The sequence below is a fragment of the Ovis canadensis genome, chromosome 23, assembly GCF_042477335.2.
Source record: "Ovis canadensis isolate MfBH-ARS-UI-01 breed Bighorn chromosome 23, ARS-UI_OviCan_v2, whole genome shotgun sequence".
Lineage (NCBI taxonomy): Eukaryota > Metazoa > Chordata > Mammalia > Artiodactyla > Bovidae > Ovis > Ovis canadensis.
In genome coordinates, this window is record NC_091267.1 from 24,384,237 (window position 1) to 24,407,240 (window position 23,004).

The window sequence follows — 23,004 nt, forward strand, 5'->3', positions numbered from 1 at the left end:
AGCCATCCCTCAAACTCTGTACCTTTAGAACAGACCTCTTTATACCTTGCATAGATACCGCCTTGACTTTCCCAAGATGTATTTCTCTTTCAGCTCCACCATCATCATTTTCCTGGTAGCTAGACATTAAACCTTGGCTTCATCTTGAAGGACTTTGACAGCATTTTCTCTGTGAAATCCTAAATTATTCCAGCTAATGTTCACAGTCTAGAACTTTACATTTTTCTGGTGGCCTTCCTTTGTGTAAATGAATTTGCTTCTGGGATGGGACCTATACTTACAATTGCTCTGGACCAAACGTTTCAGGAAAGCAAAGAGGAATATTCACTATGTTTAAGACACAGCACATGTTTAACCCACAGCAAGTATTTGAATACAAGAAGTGAATGGTTGTATCCCATCCAGTATTAACACAAATCTGAGCCCACCTGCCAGTTTTTAACCAGCTCATTGACTGCCTGGATCTTTCATCTATAAGGGATAATGTGGGATCAGGAATTTGGTACTATACCATATATATTTATTTGCTTATTTTAATCAACGGCCACCACATATGAAAAGGGAAGGAAATGGAGTGGGGTTTTTTTTGGTGTTATTTTGGTCATACTTTTCCTAAAATTGTCCTCGATTATTTATTTTCTGGTCCTCTGCATAAATACTGATCATCAGTTTGGGCTTTCATCCTGAACCAGATGTTTCCAGACTCCTTGCCTTTCTTTTTAAAAAATACCCTTAAACTGGCACTGAAAAGGGGACCACTTCCAGGGCCCAAGAGTGTCTAACACACGGAAATGAATTGTCGGAGGAGACACGCATGCTGACAAAGCAATAAACTTTATTGGGAAGGGGCCCCGGGCGAAGAGCGGGAGGTAAAGGAAGCCAGGAGAAGTGCTCTCAGTCTCCAGTCTCTTGGTGATGGGGTTAGTTTCTGGGTGGTCTCTGGCCGATCATTCTGACTCAGGGTCCTTCCTGGGGGCACATGGATTGCTCAGCCAAGATGGATGCCAGCGAGAAGGATTCTGGGAGGTGGAAGGACGTGTGACGTCATCTTTTTACCTTTCCTGAACTCTTCCAGTTGGTGGTGGCTTCTTAGTTCTGTGTTCCTTACTAGGATCTCCTGTCGTAAGATAATTTATGGAAATAGTCATGATGGTGCCTGGTTAGGGTGGGTGGTTTCAGTCAGTGTGCTTCCCCTAACACAAACTGTAACCTTGACCTAGATTCTAGAAGGGGTGAGTTACCCAGAATACTAGTTTCGGCTCTGTTCCTCATCGAGGAAGATCTAGGTTCCTCTCCAGTCGAGTGCAGTGTAGAAGGCAAGGGTAGGAACACAGGGTGCTTCAGACAGTAACTGAGGGACATCTATTCATCTGGTAAGGTCCTTCTCCAAGGAGGAGGCGCTTAAGCTGAGACATGGTGATGAGAATAAGTTGGACTTGAGAAACTCTGAAGGAAAATGGCCTGGGCAGAACAAACAATGACAAAGGTCTGCAGAAGGTCTGGAGAAGGAAAAAGGCAAGTGTATTTGAGAAACGGAAAACACAACGCAAGGGGGAGGGTCAAGATGGGTTATGCTGGAGTGGTGGGCAAGAGACAAATGTTGTAGCGTCTTCTAGGTCCCTGGAAGGTGTCTGTGTTTTATTTTTAGGAGGAAGCCCAACATTAGAACAATAAATAAAGGAAATATTCCACAGGTTTACACTGTGGTCAAGTCCAAGGACATGTTTTTTAGATCCTTTCTCCTTTTCCTATAAATTTTGGTTAATTAGAGAACCTCATTTCCTAAGAAACACAAATAAAAAGACAGTGTACTAGATAAATCCCAAGATGATAGCAAACGTTTAAGATTCTATGAAATACAAACGCAAGTCATCACTGCAGATGCTTATTTATGAAATGTCATGCTTCCATTATTTCCAAATTTATGCTTTAATATTTATATTCTAATATATAACAATCTTTTAAAAATCCTCTCAGTTGAAGTTTTTGTTTCTTTACTGTCATATAATGTACACAAATCAATGTGTCCCCCTTTCTTTCCTACTTTAAAAAAATACTTTCAATGTACTTTCACCCTTGAATAAATCAATAAAACTCTCTTTTGGAGAAGGAGGAATCAGAAGAAGTAAGAGTACTTTGCCATAATTCCTGTTGCTCTGGAAAGTATTTCCCTACAATTCTTATTTCCCAAAGCAAATTCAGTGCAAAAGTACAAGGTTTCTGATAAGATTGATGGTTCAATTATATTCATATTCATTCCATCCTGATCTTACTCTAAAACCAGAGATGTGGCTTGAGTATCTGGCAGCTGAGGGCAGAAAAGAGCTGATCATGAGGTCTGCACATTTCCAGCAATTCTGGGGAGCCCTGGGCAGGAAAACATAGATGTGGCAGAAGGTAAGAAGCTCTCACATAAGGCAGGCTCTCAAAAAGATCATTCATAGTTTCCTGTGAAAAATCTCTCCCCAATATAAATGTGTGGATAATCATAAAAATGTATCTTTTCATTACGTGATGCTTAGAGTTTCCCTGAGTATGTCTGTATTCATCAATCTAGTTCATCTAATTAGGTTTACGTGCATTTTCTAGAAAGGAAAGGACTAAGTAGGACAGACTCCTAGATCTCTGTTGTCCTTTACTAACTTGGTAAGTAGTAACTGAATCCCTGCTGTGTGATCCTTAGTCTAGAGGTTGAGAACACAAAGGTGAAGGGGCAGTTATTATCTTCGGGAACCTTCCAACCTGTTGTGAAAATAAGAAGGTGGGCATCTCCCTACACCACGATGAGTGTCGTGATGAGGTGAAGACAGTATCGGGCGTGGGAGCCCATGACATGAACAAAAAGTCTCGAATGGGAAGAGCCAACCTTTGGGTTGTACCCTGAGAGCAATGCGGGAGCATGAGGAGTTTTATGACGGGAAATTGTGATGATAATTGCACAAGAAGGCAACACCCTGGCAGCTGATTTAGGTCAGCTTGGCACTGAAGGTGAGGAAGTGTTTAGGAAATTACTGTAGAAATCCAGGTGAGAAAAATAGTAGCCTGGATCCTAGTTGTGGCATTAGTGCATGAAAAACCCTTAGATATAATCAGAAAATAGAAGTAGATTTAAAGATATCTTGAATGCAGTTATCAATAAAAGCATAAGTGATCATGGAGAGGATAAAGATGTTTGCTAGGATTAGCATCATGATATCAGCACACACACCCCCACCCCTGACAACATCTCACTGGTGACTGTGCCCCTCACAGGTACTAGACAGGGTAAATCCAAAGTATACAGTGATACAATTTCACTGCTTAAGATGTTCTCAAGGGCTCCTTGAATATTATTTAAGCAGTCTGTCTGAAAGTGAATACTTGGAAACTATACTATTTAGTTAAGGGGCTTGAAGATATTCACAGAGCAAGGGAGCTGCTGAGACAGCATAGAAGGCAAGGATGTCTAATGAGGTCTAAGGAATTATCTCCTTAAATGTTCTTCAGGGTGAGGAGAGGAGAAGGGGTGGCAGAGGATGAGATGTTTGGATGGCATGACCGACTCAATGGACGTGAATCTGAGCAAACTCCAGGAGATAGTGAAGGGCCAGGAAACTCTGGCTGCAGTGCACAGGGTCACAAAGAGTCGGACGTGACTTAGTGACTGAACAACAACAAGGGTGAGAAGGAGGCCAATGGACCTTTCAGGAGCCACAGTAAGGACACAGGACTAAGATCTCATTGAAAACCACCATCAGCCCGAGTGGTCTAAGATCTCATATTAAGCAATAAAAGAGCCCAAGCAGGAAAAACCTTTATAGCATAAATAAAATGAGAAAGAAAAAAAAAAAACAAACTCACCTACGATAAGCTGGATGCATCCCAGTGGGTGGTACTCAGATTTCCAGGATGATGCAATGATGCGGATGGACCAATACTGAAGTTTCCATTCCCTTCAAATATACAGTATGGAGAACTTTGCCACACAAGAATCATAAACACTGGGACTTCCCTGATGGTACAGTGGTTAAGGCTTCACCATCCAATGCAGGGGGTGCGAGTTTGATCCCTTGTCCAGGAGCTAAGATCCCACATGCCCCGTGGCCAAAAAAACAATACATGAAACGGGAGCAATGTTGTCACAAATTCAATAAAGACTTTAAAAGTGGTCCACATCAAAAAAGGAAAACCTTTAAAAAAAAAAAAGAATGGTGAGATCTAATGGTGAAACAGAAAAGCAGAAACAAAAAGTTTAGAGTTTTAAATCTGCCTACTTGTATATATTGTGCTTTAGATTACTGGTAGTTTACTCCTCACCCCACCTACTTAGAAAAACAGAAGGGAAATGGAAAGAAAATGACACAGGGAGGCTGCGAAAGCAAAGATGAAGGATTCATTTTTACCCCTGTTCTAGGCAAAGGAAGTTGTCCAGGCTATCTTTCCATAACTCTTCAGCTATTGAAGGCTTCTTCATGGGGTTTGAGAATATCTGAGATATTATGGGTGATTGGTTATCATTTTAAATAAGGAGAGTTTTCTGCTGCTACATGTCAAATTTATCAACATTTTCTTTCTGAGGAACAAACCCAAACAGATAAACATCTGACCTGGATTTGGTGTTAAACACCAAGGCAAGGGAACTCTTACTTATTTAAGTCGTGTATGATACCGTGGCTGTATCTCTAGATTTAGAATAGTTAGAACACAAATTACTTTTTAAAAAGCATCTCAAATGAAAATTGTCAGAAATAATATAGCTAGGCCTGTGTTATCTCTTGAATTATAGTTGTTCCATAAAAACCTTCTAAAATCATCATAGAGAAAAGTGATAATGCAAATTTCTGCTAAACACTGCTCTATCACTCTGTGATAAACCAGAGAATCTTCTGGGGGAAAATAAAAGTGGAATTTCACAACAAACTCATTTCAAAAGTATTTATTGCGTATGTGCTGTGTACCAGGTTTGATGCCACAAATTGCAGGAATTACAAAGGAAAGTAAGGTCGAGTCCCCACAGAATATTCCAGGCACATTCAGAACTATTAAAAAAGGAGAGATGAGGCTAAATGCAGTAAGAGAACAGTAAGCTGCAAAGTACAAGATTTGAAGGAGGAAGACATTTGTTATTGAAGAGTCCTAAAAACATAAACCAGGCTTCCCAGGTGGTTTAGTCATAAAGAATCTACCTACCAAGAAGACATGGGTTTGATCCCTGGGTTGGGAAGATCCCCTGGAGAACAGTCTCCAAGGAGCAACAGGATTTAATAGCAGGTGTTTGTTTTTTATATAAAATGAGATTCTTACACAGAATCCTCTGCTTGCCTAGACAGAAAGGCCTCCCTAAGCATATGTTCTCTTGTTCACCTTGGGCTGGGACACCGTTTCTCTGCCTGTTGACTAACCTGATGTACGGACTCAGAGAGCTGGCTTGCCCTGGGTTCTGCAGGCTTTATAGCTGGTGCCACTCAATTATATTTAGTGCTCTCCTAACACACATGAAATGTGAGTGGAGGAATGACTCTACTTCCAGCCACTGCATGGAACCAAAAGTATGGCTCTCAGGTGTATGTGACTTTGAGACTAAACTCATATTCAGAAAGCAAATTCAGGAAGAGAAAACAAGAGGAAACAATATACCTTACGAAGAAAGAGGAGATGAAATGAGCCAGCTATTTCAAAGGCAGGTGAGCATGCTTAATGAAATACTGAAGAGCTGCCACCCTAGAAGGTACTTGTGCTTAAGAAGCACAGTCTTTTTATGAGCTTGAACTATTCCATTGACAAAGGTGATGTCTCAAGCAGTCATTATCTCTGTGAACTGCAAGTGGTTTCCCTTTTCACTTTCAGGACTAAGTGATTAAAAAGGAATACAGTCAGCATTTTTCCTTCACTTCCTCACCCCATCTGGCCAAATGATCACTCTGTACCCCAACCTAATGAGGGTCTCTCACTACAAAAGAGTAAAGAAGAAAACTAAATCAAGACTGATGCCATATGTGAGGACCAACATATGCAGTCCTTATGGACAAAATAAGGCACAATATTTTCTAATGCATTTGTGTGTTTGTGTGAGAAGATGTTGCAGCGGAAATCAATGCTCATTATGCCACGTTTATTTGGTTAGGGCTTTTTAGATTTAATGCTGACAGGAAAATGTTATACATATCGTGAGGAACTTAAAGATCTCCTTTCAAATAAATCTGTGGATACAAATTGTGGTCTGAGAGGGTTAAGGAGCCTCAGTAAGCAACTGACTTACCACCAGTCACAGAAGATAATACCTTATGCGTGAAATGACCTAATAAGACATGTTTGATGACACTTAAGCATATTCCCTCATTTTATCAATGATGTAACAAATTCAGGAAGATAAGGATATTGGTTCATAATCTCATGACAAACTCCAGGTATGTGAATAAGAATCAAAACCCGTGGGGCTTCCCTGGCAGTCCAGTGTTAAAGACTTCGCCTTCCAATGCAGGGTGTGTGTGCAGGTTTGACCCTTGGTTGGGCAACTAAGATTCCACATGCCTTGTGGCCAAAAAAAAGACTAAATATAATGCAGAAGCAATATTGTAACAAATTCAATAAAGGCTTTAAAAATGGTCCACATCAAAAAAAGAAAAGAATCAAAACCCAGTAGAAAGCATGCCAGTTGGTCGACAGGGCAACATCTAACGCAGGATTCCTAAAAATCCTAGACATGCAGACATAATTATTCGCTATTTTGCCCTTCAAATACCAAGAAGGATTTTTGTTATTTAATAGCTTTTCTAAGCAGTGGAAAAATAATTTTGTTGTAGCCATTGTCACTTTTAATTTTACATTTTTTAATAGTTTGGATTGTTGTGGATGTATAATGATATGAATGGAATGTATTTTCACAAATAATTCTGTAGACATGGCTTTCCATATCACACCTTAAAATTTTATTTAAGGTGTAAATGTAAGGTAAATCTACTAACGTAAATCATCATTCTCATTCTTAGAACAGTAAGACTTCAATGAGTCCATTGCTTTATGGTGAAAAGCCTATATTTTGGATAACTATAAGGTCAAATGAGCTCATGGCAAGAAAATAATTTGATGCTACAATCTATATTGATGGATAATTCAGTTCCTTTATTGAATGAAATATCAAGTAGTTCCCCCAAAAGTTAAACAGCTACATAAATTTATTTAAACCATAGTGAAGTGAAGTCGCTCAGTCATGTCCGACTCTTTGTGACCCCATGGACTGTAGCCCACCAGGTTCCTTGGTCCATGGGATTTTCCAGGCATGAATACTGGAGTGGGCTGCCATTTGTCTCCAGGGGATCTTCCCGACCCAGGAATCGAACCCAGGTCTCCCGCATTGTAGGCAGACACTTTACCGTGAATAAAAATAGCTCTACTACCTGTTAGAAAATTACTAGGTATTCTTTAAATGTTTAAATAATCCCTATAGACTAAGACAAAATATATCTTTCTAAATTTCTGAAAGACAGCTCCTTAACCAACCTTGCAAATTTGCCTAATGTGAGAGTCATGTTTGAATGACTACATAATAGAGCAAGGCAAACAATGTTTCAGGTATTTTTGTTTGTTTGTTTGTTTGTTTAACCAAGGTGGATCAAGTCAGTGCCCCTCTCATCACACCCAACCAGCTGTCAAGTTGGGCCCACAGAGTGAGTTTATTTTTGTGTGTGTCTTTCAGTGTTTGTTACTGGAAGATTATACATACATATCTCTGTATCTGACTTGTCTTCATTTTTTCATAAATGTTGAATATATACCTAGCTGTGCCACACAGCTTGAGGGATCTTAGTTCCCCAACCAGGGATTGAACCTGGGCCCCTGGTAGTAGCAGCATGGAGCCCAAGCCACTGGACTGCCAGGGAATTCCCTCTGCCTTCTACACACTGAAAATCTGATCACACCTACAATTTCATACTGTAAAGTATGGCAACATGAAGTCTTTCTGATGCCTTGAGATGAGCATATACACCCCATCTTGCCACAGTCAGCGTACTCATTAATTTATTGTCAGGCCTTCATAGGTGTGTACATTTATAATTCCTACTGTTGAAGGTAAGATGTCTTAGTCTGCTCCCACTTCTGTAAGAAAATACCCTAGGGACTTCCCTGGTGGTCCAATGGTTAAGACCTCACCTTGCAAGGCAGGGGGCGCAGGTTCAGTCCCTGGTTGAACAGCTAAGATCCTATATGGCGCATGGTCAAAAAACGAAAACAGAAGCAATATTGTAACAAATACAATAAAAAGCTTTTAAATGGTCAACATAAAAAAAAAATCTTAAAAAAAGAAAATACCCTAGTCTGGGTGGTGTCCACAACAAAGGCTAATTTCTCTTGTGTTGTCTGGAGACTCCACATCTGAAATCATGGTGTGGACAGGTCCAGCGCTGGAGAGAACTCTCTTCCTGGGAGTAGACGGCCTTCTAATTGCAGTGTCCTCATGGTTGAGAAAAGGTCAGTCTTCATCCTCTAATGTGGTCACTAACCCCACTGTGAGGGCTTCACCCCAAGACCCCATCCAAGTCCAGTGGTATCCCAAAGGCTCTGCCTTCAAACACCATCACACGGGGGATTAGGGTCTCATCATATGCATCCTGGGCTTTCCTAGTGGCTCAGACTGTAAAGAATCTGTCTGCAATACAGGAGACCCAGGTTCGATCCCTGGGTCAGGTAAGTCCCCTGAAGAATGAATCAGCTCTCCCACTCCAATATTCATGCCTGGAAAATCCATGGACAGAGGATCCTGGTGATCCCAAAGAGTCCGAGACAACTGAGTGATTAGCACTTTCACTTTCATATGAATTTGGGGGAAGCACAAACATTTAGTCCAAAGCACATGTGCATGCAGGCGTGCTCAGTCAGCTCTTCACAACCCTGTGGATTATAGCCCGCCAGTGTCCGCTGTCCATGTGATTTTTCAGGATTAGAGTGGGTTGCCATTTCCTCCTCACGAGGATCTTCCTGACCCAGGGATCAAGCCCACATCCCCTGTGTCTTCTGCATTGGCAGGTGGATCCTTGACCACTTGCCAGTGCCACCTGGGAAGCCAATCCATAGCGCAAGATATGCAGATAGGCAGATTCCAAAGTCCAAAGATTTTTTTTTTTTCCCATTTACCCGTTAGACATAATTAGGTCTTGTACTTCTTATGCGTGGAAGCTATCTACATGGTGTATTCAGAGTGAATGGAAACCTCATGCTACATAGCTGAATCCCTGCATTACCTGGAAAACCTCAGCACCACCCATTGGGTTGTGTATGTGAGTTGGCAAATGGCTTCTGATTTTTTTTTCTTTTCTTTTTTTTTTCTCTTTTAACTTACACTATCAAGGTTTTCCTGGAGTAGGAAATGGTAACCCATTCCAGTAATCTTGCCTGAAAGATACAATGGACAGAGGAGCCATGGTGGGCTGCAGTCCATTGGGATCGGAAAGAGTCCGACGTGACTGAGCACACACACACATACACATCAAGGCTTTCCATGCTTGGCTTAAATGGGATCTAGCATTTAGATACGGAGAAGGCAATGGCACCCCACTCCAGTACTCTTGCCTGGAAAATCCCATGGATGGAGGAGCCTGGTGGGCTGCAGTCCATGGGGTCGAGGAGGGTCGGACACGACTGAGCAACTTCACTTTCACTTTTCACTTTCCTGCATTGGAGAAGGAAATGGCAACCCATTCCAGTGTTCTTGCCTGGAGAATCCCAGGGACGGGGGAGCCTGGTGGGCTGCCGTCTATGAGGTCACACGGAGTCAGACATGACTGAAGCGACTTAGCAGCAGCAGCAGTTAGATAAATCTATTAGAGTGACAAATTTATTAAAAACAAGAATAAGTACTAAGCCGCTTCAGTCGTGTCTGACTCTTTGAGATCCCATGGATTGTAGCCCACCAGGCTCCTCTGCCCATGGGATTTTCCAGGCAAGAATACTGGAGTGGTTTGCTAGTTCCTTCTCCAGGGGATCTTTTCGACCCAGGAATCAAACCCATGTTTCTTATGTCTCCTGCATTGGCAGGCAGATTCTTTACAACTAGCGCCAGAAGCAAGAATAACAAAATATGTCTTATTCTATTTCATGAAGACTAGTTAGGAAATACTGTTAAGTAACTTTAGCTGTCCCTGTCTTAACTGAGTGATTTAGACGTTAATTAATACTCAATTTGTAAGGATTTCTTTCTTCAAAAAATACAATTATTTCAATTATGTCCAACAAAATTTTCCATACTTGTAACACATGATCTTTATATTCCTAAATTCTACTTCTTATACCGAATTTGTTTTGTTATTTTTACTTTTGGCTTAAAAATAAGAAAACTTGTTAAACATTAATGAGAGTCATAGAAACCATTGTTACAACACTACAGTTTTATATTTTACTCACACATCTATAAACAGTATTGGAAGTATAATAATGCAATTAAACTAAAAGCAATATTTTTAAAGTCTTTGAAGCATAAAATTTTTAATTTGGGGATAAGATACATTAAACCCATTTAAATTAATATATTTAAAGAGCATTTAAAACAGCTCTTAAATATGTCATGCATGAATGTACTGTGTTTGTACAAGACCCATTATTGAAGGACCCCTTATGTTTTCTAAACAAATGTTTATAAATTCAGATATTTTCAGAAATATTAGCATTTCCTTCTTATAGTAGAACATGGATCATAGTCATTGAAGTCTACCCAAATCTATCAATCTCTTAATAGGCATAAATCTACATCTATAGATTTTTCTTTCTATAGTTTTTTTTTTTTTCCCAAAATCATGTGAAGGATTCCAAAGACATATACCATCAATAAATTTAAGATATTGGGATTCATTTTCACCTGCTCATTTGTTGGTCTGAAGAAACAAGACTGGGAGGCACACACATATCAGCTGCATCACATCTCATTTGCTGGAAAGGATGTCATGGTTCAAATTGAACAAAATTGCTCTGAAAAAGCATCTTGCAAAAAAAGCAGATAACTGTCCCTATATAAATTATCTAAATTGAATGTTTCCTGCTGCCTAAATGCAGGTAATCGGCGTCAGATGAACAGATCAAATTTAAGGGGGAAAAAATTATGTGTGAAATACTCATTTCAAAAAAAAAAGTAAGAACCTAGCAATTGCCCTCCTAACTGTCTGGACTTAGTATAAAAGTTAATCAGGAATCTGGAAAGGAACAGATGTAAAAGAATGCCAAACATACATTTCCCACACTTTTGATTAACTGAGCTGAAGATGGAGGTATTGAGAGATGTAACTTTTCCACCATTCTTTAAGTCCATTAATTGCGAAAGTTTTTTTTTTTTTTTTCCTTTCTTCTGGCAGTTTTGTCAGGAAAGAAGAGGAAAAAAACCCAAAACCCCTTTCTTCCTACCCGTTCTGACAGAAGACACAAAAGCCCTGAACTGTGAGTGGGGCAACACGTCCACACTCCTTTCAGCAGAGAGCTTTTATTTGCCCCCGGTCAACAGGAACTCAGGCCCTTTTTGAAACTTATTGTCCCCAGCTAAGCCCCCTGTGAAAGGCCACAGATGTTACTAAGATTATAACAGCCTGTCCACTATCCTGTTTCATTTTTCAAGGAAGAAAAAACAGAGAGCCAGCGAGAGAAAGGAGACCGAGCCTTGCCTGACACCGCGGCACCGGTCTGCACTTGAGCAGGTCCCTTTGCTCACGCTCGGCCGGCCGCGCAGAAAGGGCCGCGCCCGTCTATTCAGCCCGAGGTCACTCCCAACGCGCTCCTCAGCGGGCCTCACGCCTTTCACACGGAGCAGCTGCCTCCGATTGCCAGAACAAATTGAGGTGATTCAGGCCACCAGCGGGGCATAACTATAACTTCCATTCACTAGGAAGGGAGGGAAGCGTTCAAAGCAGACTGACTGGGGTTCCCCACAATAAACCGTAGGATTAGATTTGATACACTGGATATTAAGACACTGTCGTATTGAAAAGTGGGCCATAATGACATAAGAAACTGCAAGATAGCTATGAGTGACAATAAGGAAACAGAACTTGGGCATTTATTAAGTTACAGCTAATTATCAAAGGCCCTATATTTCTGTGTCTTCCTGTGTGTGCCTGCTCAGGCCTGTCTGACTGTGCAATCCCATGGACCCTAGCCAGCCAGGGTCCTCTGTCCATGGAATTTCCCAGGCAAGAATACTGGAGTGGGTGGCCATTTCCTGCTCCATGGCCTTCCTGATATCTGAGGAATTCTCATCATCCCCTAGGTAGACAACAGAATCCTCAGGTGCACTTGACTCGTACATTTATTAAACAAAACATCCGTTGAACCAGGAAGTGATCTGAACCAAAGTGATGGTTAGGCAAAACTCGAGAGATGATCTTCCGATTTCAGCATAGAATTATATGAGTTGTTTAAAACTACTAAGATAGAATTATTCTAAAAATAAAGCAGGAAAGGAAAATGGGTTCAAATGACAATAGAAATTCATTACGTAAAAAGCAGCAAGAACGTGAACATCACTCAGTCGTGTCCAACTCTTTGAGAGCCCATGGATACTCCATGGAATTCTCCAGGCCAGAATACTGGAGTGGGTAACCTTTCCCTTCTCCAGGGGATCTTCCCAACCCAGGGATCAAATTCAGGTCTCCCACATTGCAGGCGGATTCTTTACTACCTGGGCCACTAGGGAAGCCCAAGGATACTGGAGTGGATAGCCTATCCTTTCTGCATCAAATCTTCCCGACCCAGGAATCGTACTGGGGTCTCCTGCATTGCAGGCAGATTCTTTACTAATTGAGCTATCAAAGAAGCCCAAAAAGCAGCATGAATTGATACAAAGGATTTTCTCATTTTTAAACAGGGCCTTTCAAATTTTTAAAAGGACCTGTTTCAAAGATCCCATATTTATGTTAAAAATAAAATATCCCTAGTCCATTCAGAAAGATAATATCAAGCAAACATTATTTAAGGATAGATGAGGTTCTTTTTCTTCTTTGATGGAATTATATTTCTTAAATTACAAGTGTCAATTCCACATTTTTTAAGTTCCCAACCTGTATGATTGTGTTAAAGTTCAGGATAATTATTTCCTGAGTCCCATTCGATCACAGACCACCCATTCATAGGTAGTGGTGAGATTTCTGCATGTTAGAAATTTTGCTTCAGAGTATTTCTTCTCTTATCCCCACTAGAACTGCAGTTATAGAGAGCGGGTAATATTCTTTGTTTATATTTGAAGAACTTAGAATAGAATTTTGCATAGCATAGGATCTCATTCAGTAAATGAATTATGGTTAAATATCAATTTATACTACTTTAATATGTAAAACATCACCAAAAATAAACAAATACAAATATGTGAAAGACTGCAATTTGTCCAGTGTCGTAAATACAATAGCATACTTTTCAAACAAGATAGTCATGTCCTAAATTACAAGGGGCAAATTATTTTGTTAGTGAGAACTCATTGGCCTTTGCTTTGCCAATGTGAACATTGACCTTTAAGTGAATTCCACGGTCATTTAAATAGGGATGGACTCCTATTTCTGAAAGGATGATCTAAATTCTCAGTGGTATTTAATACAGAACTCTTTCTTCCATGTGGCCTCTATATTTTATTCCTCTGTGTAGCCTTTCCCCTGATGGGCAATTTATAGATTCTGCAACTCACTCCTTTCCCAATATATCTTAAAACTATCTCCTGCCAAGAAATTATGTCCCTAACGTCCAAAATTCACATGGACTTTGGAATTTGGCCGCTCTTTCCTCTGATGGGTTAGATGCAAATAGAAATTATTTCTTCAAGATATACATGCTATTAATAAAGCAGATGGGGAATGCTATCTTGGTTTGGGAAGTTAATTACTCTGCTGATACTAGTGCTAATAGCTCCATAACAAATATAAATTCAGTGTATTGATCTGCTAGAGGGCAGTCCAGAGGGGTCTGGTACCACAATGAAATTTACAGTGAAATTAACAGCAAGGAAGTTAGTGCCTGACCATAAACTGTCACAGAAAATCAACAACGACATTTGGCATAGAGGAAATGGAGCCAATGGATATATCTGAGGGGGAAAAATAGTTTATTAATGAAACTCTCAAACCACTGGGGGCAATAGGAACCATAAATAAAACAGTTAAAAAGAAATCAGGTGACCTGAAAACAACATATTAAACACTCACATGTGCTGCTTCTTCTTCTTTTTTTTAAGAATAACGTTCAAGGATTGGCAGCATGTTTAACTTGTGTAACTTTAGGCAACAGGATGTGAATAAGAGAAAATGATCCTAGAGGTAATCAGACTTTCGTATGGGGAGTAGCACGTGCAGCTAGAGTCCACTGGCTGGACAGAATCACACCAGCTCTTCATCTTCATGCTTCAGGCAGAAACTGCTCGCCAGATGGGTCAGGAAGACATCCCCCCTCCATGGTACAGTATCAAGAAGTTGTGTTGTGGGAGCCTTATTTCTCTTAGTGCAACATCTGGGGTTAGCCCCTGGACGGAAAGTACCCTCTGTTCAGGATGGTAGCTCCCATTCTTTTCTCACTAAACAATTATTCATGTCAATGGAAGAGATATGATCTTTACCGACTCGGCATTATCTTCAATTCTTAAAGAACTTCCTTGAGTTTTCATTGACCGCCCAAAGGGTGATTCTTTGGAAGTGTTAATTATCAATTGTTACTGAAATTTTACTTGTCTTTTTTGAATCATAATGATAACAGGAATACAGGTAAAGGATGAAAAATATCTGCAGTGATAATGTATGCAGCTAAGACTGGTAACTGCCAAACAATATTGATCTTACTCTTGTTTGGGCATTTGTCAGACTGCCTGGAGCTACACAAGGTCAAGATCCCAAATGCTCCTGGATGGAGTGTGTGTGGGACTGGTGTGTGTAAATTTTGCCTCACTTACTCAAGAGGAAATCCCTGCCTCAACTGCCCTGCCCTCCTCCTTCCCAGGTCTGCAAAGACTGTGTCCAGGGACATCTGAGAAGCTACGTGATAGACATGGTAGAACCCTTGTTTGTCTTTGACACTGGATGGTTTTGTGGCTCAGAACCTGCTGATCCTCCCTGAAACATCACCTAAAAGAGAAGTAGACTTCTATCTTTCTGGTTGGTTTTCCTTTGGGTTCTCTCCATCATTGCAATTTGCCTACCTAAATGCATCAACAATTTTTTATTTTCACATGTTCTGTTTCTCTTTCATAGGAACTCAGAATCTCTAAATAGCTTATAAGGAAGCATAGTATAAGTGTATTTATTCACTTTTAAAATTTAACATTTGAAAGTGTATTAAATATATTAGATAGGAAGTTAGGCATGAACAATGAGGAGTAGCATAGCCAAAAGAGATTCCAGCTGACCTCTAAAGCCCACCTTAGACACACTCCAATACAGTCCTGAAGAGCTCACAGATATGCTACAAAACAACCACACTGTTCTAAATCCAGTGCAAGTGTCCTAGCCTCACTGTGGATACAAACTAATCACAGGGACTTCTCCAGCTCCTCAAGTGACTTGTGTCCTTAAGTGACCTTGGGTAGCCTGGAGCCTATTAAGGGCTCATAAGTATTCTACACATATTTAAATTTGATTATAACAGACTGAATTATGGGAAAGACATGCCCAATAGAGCCTGATGTTATGTAACTTTCAGCTGTCAATCAAGACCGTCAGCCCTTGCCCACCTAGATGAATATGCAAGAGCCCTGTCTTGAAAACCCCCACACGTCATCACGTGGGGAGTAATGCCTTACTTGGCTTGGCCCACTTCTCCCTTAAGGTCTTCTTTCTTCAATAAACTTGCTTTTGCCATGGGTTAGACCTCAGATTCTTCTTTGTGTCTTTACCAAGAACCCAGGCCCACAAGAAAGGGGTCCTCCTCAACTCTCCTAACCAATAACAAATACAAATAACATTAAATTTAAATACATCCTATCCAATTTGTTTGAGTACCACCTTTTTAAAGTCCTTTCTCTTCAAATTTGTTTCTACTAGACAGAGGTGCTCTTAAAATCCCATCACTAAGCTGCCTGCTGCTGCTGCTGCTGTTGCTGCTGCTGCTGCTGCTGCTGCTGCTGCTGCTGCTGCTGCTGCTGCTGCTGCTGCTGGGTCGCTTCAGTTGTGTCCAACTCTGTGCGACCCCATAGACGACAGCCCACCAGGCTCCCCTGTCCCTGGGATTCACCAGGCAAGAACACTGGAGTGGGTTGCCATTTCCTTCTCTAATGCATGAAAGTGAAAAGTGAAAGTGAAGTCACTTAGTCGTGTCCGACTCTTAGTGACCCCATGGACTGCAGCCTACCAGGCGCCTCCACCCATGGGATTCTACAGGCAAGACTACTGGAGTGGGGTGCCATTGCCTTCTCCGACTAAGCTGCCTGCTGCTGCTGCTGCTGCTGCTGCTGCTGCTGCTGCTGCTGCTGCTGCTGCTGCTGCTGCTAAGTCGCTTCAGTCATGTCCAACTCTGTGCGACCCCATAGACAGCAGCCCACCAGGCTCCCCCGTTCCTGGGATTCTCCAGGCAAGAATACTGAAGTGGGTTGCCATTTCCTTCTCCGGACTAGGCAAATGTTAAAAGTCACTAAAATTGGAAGACTCTTTATTTCAGAGACATCATTGTGTCTGTTAAGATGTTAGAAGCCAAGATGTCATGTACACAACTTAATTCTTGTCTGTGATCTCTGTGATTTACATTGTTGGAGCCACTTATACTGGAGCTTTACACTTTGGATTCGATCTTAATATTACATTTTATATAATCATTGCTATCGTGATGGAAAGCAACTTTAAATATGGAACTGATTTTTAAGCATCAGGAATTTGCTGTTGAGCCTAAAATTGTTTTTCTATATTTATTCACTCACATTTGTATGTTTTAACTTTAATTAATTCCAGTTTAAGAAATTTAAAATGTGATATTTGATTCCACATGATTTATAGCAGCTGTCTCCATCTGTAAAGTGCACTCAGAGGAATCTTTTCCAGAAAATGAAGTCAGAACCTGGACATCTCATTTTGCTTATCATGGGGACTTCAGCTTGACTGTTCTCAGTGATGATCCCCAAGTAGAGATAATCAGGAGATAAAATGAAATCCAGGGTAAAAATAGCGCAGTGTTAGTGGTGGTGGTTTAGTCGCAAAGTCATGTCTGACTCTGTGACCCTATGAACTGTAGCCCACCAGGCTCCTCTGTCCATGGGATTCTCCAGGCAGGAATACTGGAGTGGGTTGCCATGCTCTCCTCCAGGGATATTCTGGACTCGGAGATCAAACGCACATCTCCTAGACTTCCCTCACTGCCCACACGCAGTACAAAATAGCATTTTCACTCCTATCTGCCTTCTTCGGTCCCTAACTTCATCATCTAACTGCTGAGAGACTGCAGCAGCTCTCCACGAGCCCCACTGTCCCTGTTCTTTGTTTTGGCTCCTCTCTTTAATCCCTTCCCCTGCTGCTACTCATTCTTCTAAACTAGTTTGGATGTTGCCAATATCTTCTCAAAACATATAGGTGCCCTTATTGTCGAAAAAGACAGGTCCGCATTCCTAGCCCGTGGCTTTCAGGACTCTCCATGCCCTGCCAAGTCCCACCCTGCAGCTCCATCCACAAGTACACGCCGCTGCCTGTATTGACTACTTTTTATTCCCTGAACGTGGCTACATTTTTATGCCAATTAACTTTGCTCAGACTGTGTGCTCTCCTACTATATTAAAACCCCACGCGACCTTTAAGTCTCTGTTCAAATGTTATTTCTTTCATAAACCCTGCTCTGAACCCCCTTGTAAGAACCCTTTCTCCGGCGAGTCCACGGCACGGCATTGGTTCCCGGATACAATACCCGTGCTTTATGTCCACGTCCCTTCCTTCCCCGTCAGCCATCAGGACAGCCGTCTTGGCACAGTGACTGTGGGTAGACTTGGGACACAGCTCTTCACATGTGTTTTCAGTAAATGTTAGCTGAGCAGATTATTGTCGGGATTGGAAAGGGAGCCACACTGACTGCAGACATTTTTGCCCCTGGGCTTTCAATCTGTCTATGAATAATTAAAAAATATTGACCTTCTAATCCTGGGAAATCAAGGAGATGGTTAATCAAGGATTAAAGGAACACTGGAGCTAAGGGAGGCATCACTCATTCAACCTGGAAAGCTCCTCCTAGTCAATACTATGAGTTATTGCACACCAGTGGGCCAAACTTCTGTAAGACCCGAAGATTCCTTTTATATTAAATGGTTTAGAATGACCATTTAATATTCTGAAATAAAGTTCTAGATAATAAACTATTATGCCATTTGAAGCAATATAGATGGACCCAGAGATTATCACACTAAGTGAAATAAATCTGAAATAGAAAGACAAATACCATATGATACCACTTATATTTGGAGTCTACATATGGTACAAATGAACCTTTCTACAACAGAAACAGACTCACAGGCATAGGGACCAGGTGTGAGGTTGCCAAAGGGGAAGGGCGGAACGGGAGGAATGGACTGAGAGTGTATGATTGGTAGATGCAAACTGTTTGCATTAAGAATGGGTAACAAACAAGGTCCACCACACAGCACAAGGACCTATATCCAAACTCCTGGTATAAATCAAAATGGAAAAGAATATAAAAAGGAATGGGCAATATATATGTATATAACTGAGTCACTTTGCTGTACAGAATAAATTAACACAACCCTGTAAATCAACTATACTTCAATAAAAAAAACATAGATAATAAACCCCTCTACACATTTATAATGACTAAAAAAAAAAATCAATATATTGCCCCAACAGAAAAATAAAGGAGATGAAGCAATTTATGTTACTAACTACAACAGTTATTTAGTTCCTAAGTCGTGTCCGACTCCTTTGCAACTCTATGAATGGTAGCCCACCAGGCTCCTCTGTCCATGGGGATTCTCCAGGCAAGAATACTGGAGTGGGTTGCCATTTCCTTCTCCAGGGGATCTTCTCAACCCAGGAATTGAACCCAAGCCAGGGATCGAACCTGCAACTCCTGCATTGACAAGTGAACTCTTAATCATTGAGCCACCAGGGAAGCCCAATTTGTGTTTAGATAATGTATATGCAGAGTACATCATGAGAAATGCTGGGCTGGAAGAAGCACAAGCTGGAATCAAGATTGCCAGGAGAAATAATAATCTCAGATATGCAGATGACACCATCCTTATGGCAGAAAGTGAAGAGGAACTAAAAAGCCTCTTGATGAAAGTGAAAGAGGAGAGTGAAATTCAGAAAACGAAGATCATGGCATCCGGTCCCATCACTTCATGGGAAATAGATGGAGAAACAGTGAAAACAGTGTCAGACTTTATTTTTGGGGGCTCCAAAATCACTGCAGATGGTGATTGCAGCCATGAAATTAAAAGACGCTTACTCCTTGGAAGAAAAGTTATGACCAACCTAGATAGTACATTCAAAAGCAGAGACATTACTTTGCCGACTAAGGCCTGTCTAGTCAAGGCTATGGTTTTTCCTGCCGTCATGTATGGATGTGAGAGTTGGACTGTGAAGAAGGCTGAGCGCCGAAGAATTGATGCTTTTGAACTGTGGTGTTGGGAGAAGACTCTTGAGCATCCCTTGGACTGCAAGGAGATCCAACCAGTCCATTCTAAAGGAGATCAGCCCTGGGATATCTTTGGAAGAAATGATGCTAAGCTGAAACTCCAGTACTTTGGCCACCTCATGAGAAGAGTTGACTCATTGGAAAAGACTCTGATGCTGGGAGGGATTGGGGGCAGGAGACGAAGGGGACGACAGAGGATGAGATGGCTGGATGGCATCACCGACTTGATGGACGTGAGTCTGGGTGAATTCCGGGAGTTGGTGATGGACAGGGAGGCCTGGCGTGCTGTAATTCATGGGGTTACAAAGAGTCAGACATGACTGAGCGACTGAACTGAACTGAACTGAATGTAGATTTCAGTACATAAATGCCTGTATCACTGATTTAGATGTGCTTTGGAAGGGCAGAGGACATTGTTTCTTTGGGGCATCTGGAAAACTTGTCCCTGGTTTCTGTTATTGCTCTCAAAAGAAACAAAGGGATGAACAATTGAGTCGGTTTCAAAAGCGGAGGGTCCTTTCTTTTTTTTTTTTTTTTTGTTAAATTTAAGAGCAGAGATGGGAGCTGATCAGCATTTAATTGGAGAGGATGGCATCTCCTAAAGTTCGAATGACCAGAAAATCCAGGAGGGGAACAGTATGTCCAGAAACACAGTTCAATTGTCTTAAAGAATGTACTGTTACCTGTTTGTTCATTCTAATCTGTAGTCTAAAACCTGGGGCTTTAAAATCAAGAGGTGTCTTTTCCATCTTATTTTTTTTCTTTGATCTATTTCCTCAGAATCTCTTTTGTTGTTTTTTTAACGTGAATTAACTGCAAGGCAGATAAGTCGGAATAAAGTAACAGCCTCATACTATTATTACTACCTGCTGTGATGTTGAAGGTATGAAAGAATTTCAGTCTAAAATAAGACTGGAGGATATTAAATGGGGACTCTCACAAACTCACCTGCAGGAAAGCAGAGCTTAAGAACCGAGAGCCTGGATCGTCCCTGGTGCTGCAGTGGTTGAGACTCTGCCCTTCCACTGCAGGGGCCGTGAGCTCCACCCCTGGTTGGGGAAGTGAGATTGCACATGGTGAGCAGACAAAAAATTAAATATGAAAACAAAAACCCCTGAAAGACTGATTTCCTATAAGTGCCTAGTTTCTAGACCAAAGCTTATCACCTGACCAGTGGACACTCACCGGGAATCTCTCCCCGTGCTTAAGTCAATGAACTTCTGCTTGGATCTGGCTGGTCCAGCCGCTCTTTGCACACCTTGCCCTAAATTCAGGCCACCCCAAACCCTCAACAGACTTGTCTGTAGCTTGCTACATTTTGCATTTTCCAAAGGACAACTCCTCTGCTATTCCCAGCTAAACTTAATTTCCGGCAATTGGAGTTTGCCTCAGCTTATCTCTCGATTTAGGTTGACAAAGGCTTGGCACAGGCTCCATAACAGCATGGAGCCTGGGACTTCTCCCTGCTTTGAAGAGTCCATGGGTTCTTCCCTTAGCAGTGATGTGCATGGGTGTATACTGTTGCTTCAGTCATGTATGACTCTTTGCAACCCTGTGGACCATAGCCCACCAGGCTCCTCTGTCCATGGGACTCTCCAGGCAAGAATACCGGAGGTGGTTGCCATGCCCTCCTCCAGGGGATCTTCCCAACCCAGGGACTGAACCTGCGTTTCTTATGTCTCCTGCCTTGGCAGGCAGGTTCTTTACCATTAGCACCATTTGGGAGGCCCAGGAAGCTTATCAATGATCGTTTCCTAATAAGACCTGAAATACAATTAAATTCTAGGGTCAAAACTTTTTAGAGTTGGTAAATCCATTAGAACCTTATAATTCAACCTTCTCATTTCACATGTAGGGAAATAAGTTTCAGAGAGTTCAAGGGACCGCCCCCCTGCCCCCCCCTCCCCCCGACCCTGCTGATCTTTTTCTTCCTCCAGATCTTTTAACTTGCTAGTGTCTGAGACTTGCCTGGAACCCATGGCAGCTGCCTTCAGGCCCAGGACCCTTCTCCTCATAAGTCTGTGACTCCTTTAACCACAGGCAGCTTTATTTCCTCCCAAACTCTGCTGGCACAGAGAGCCCTTGTAAGCCGCCTTTATTTCTTCAAATATTTTTCTTCCCATGGTTCCCCTCTGGGTGCATTTCTTCGAGTAACCCCTAGAACAAAGATAAATATAAAAAGCCAGGAATCCTCATCTCAGTTGGCCTCCGGAATGTCTGTCTTTCTTTTCCCTATGTATTCGTATTCTTTACTTTCAGCCAGCTCTCCAGGTCAGGTGGTCTGACTTGATAGAGAGAGCACTGATACTGTTTCCTACCCTAGGCTCTGTCCTGTATTGGGCATGTGATTATTGTTATTTTGAGTTTCTATTTATTTATGTCTACAACAGGGTAATAATATTTGTATCTCCCAGAGTTCCTGAAGGAATCAAATGGTAGAATGGTGACACTTTGTAAACTAAAGGGCACTGATCAAGTACAAAAGATCTGTTTCCTTACTTTCAATTTCATAGTCACAATAAATGCATTCTGGGACCTTCCCCCAGTCACTCAATTTCTGAGTAATCTTGGGCTAACAGCACTTTCCCACTCTGGTGCTTTCCAACCTGCTAAAATTTTACAAAGTAAAATAAAACCTGTATTTCAGAATTATGGGGACCAGACATAACGAATATGAACCTGTTAGTACAGGGCCAGGCACATAGTTCAAGAAATGGGATTTGCATGATTTTAAGTATTATTATTTCCCTAAAGCCTCATTTGTTTTCTGGTTTTCCTGACCCATGTCTTGAAACACCATTTCTGTGATATATTTGGACGAGTCATTTTGTTTCTATTTTAGAATTGCGTCATCCTGACTCACGAAATTGTTACTGTGAGATTACTTAGTGGTCATGAGACTGAGGGATAATCAGGCTAAGGTGTTGCTTTATCCATTCTGTTGCAATAGAACCCGGAAAACAGTTGAGTACAGCATGTCTGATTGCTCAGTGCAATTTTTGCCTATTTTCCAACACTTTTAATAACATACTTAAGCAAAATGAGATGAATATGGAAAAGCTGGATCTCTTGCTTGCTCACTGTGTATGTATCCTGTTATTCTAAATCCCAATATCATAAAAAAAAGAATTTAAAAAAAGAAACTAAAGGGACTGCTGAAATACATCATCTTAAAGCTGATTGATGTTTAGTCACTAAGTCACGTCCGACTCTTTTGCAACCCTATGGACGGTAGCCTGCCAGGCTCCTCTGTCCATGGGATTTTCCAGGCAAGAATACTGGAGTGGGCTCCATTTCCTTCTCCAGGGGATCTTCCTGACCCAGGGATCGAACCCACGTCTCCTGCATTGGCAGGTGGATTCTTTACCACTGAGCCACCAGGGAAGCTGTTTAAAGCTGATACTTTTGACCATAAACAAATGAGAAGGAAAATTGTAAAAAAAGAAAACATAT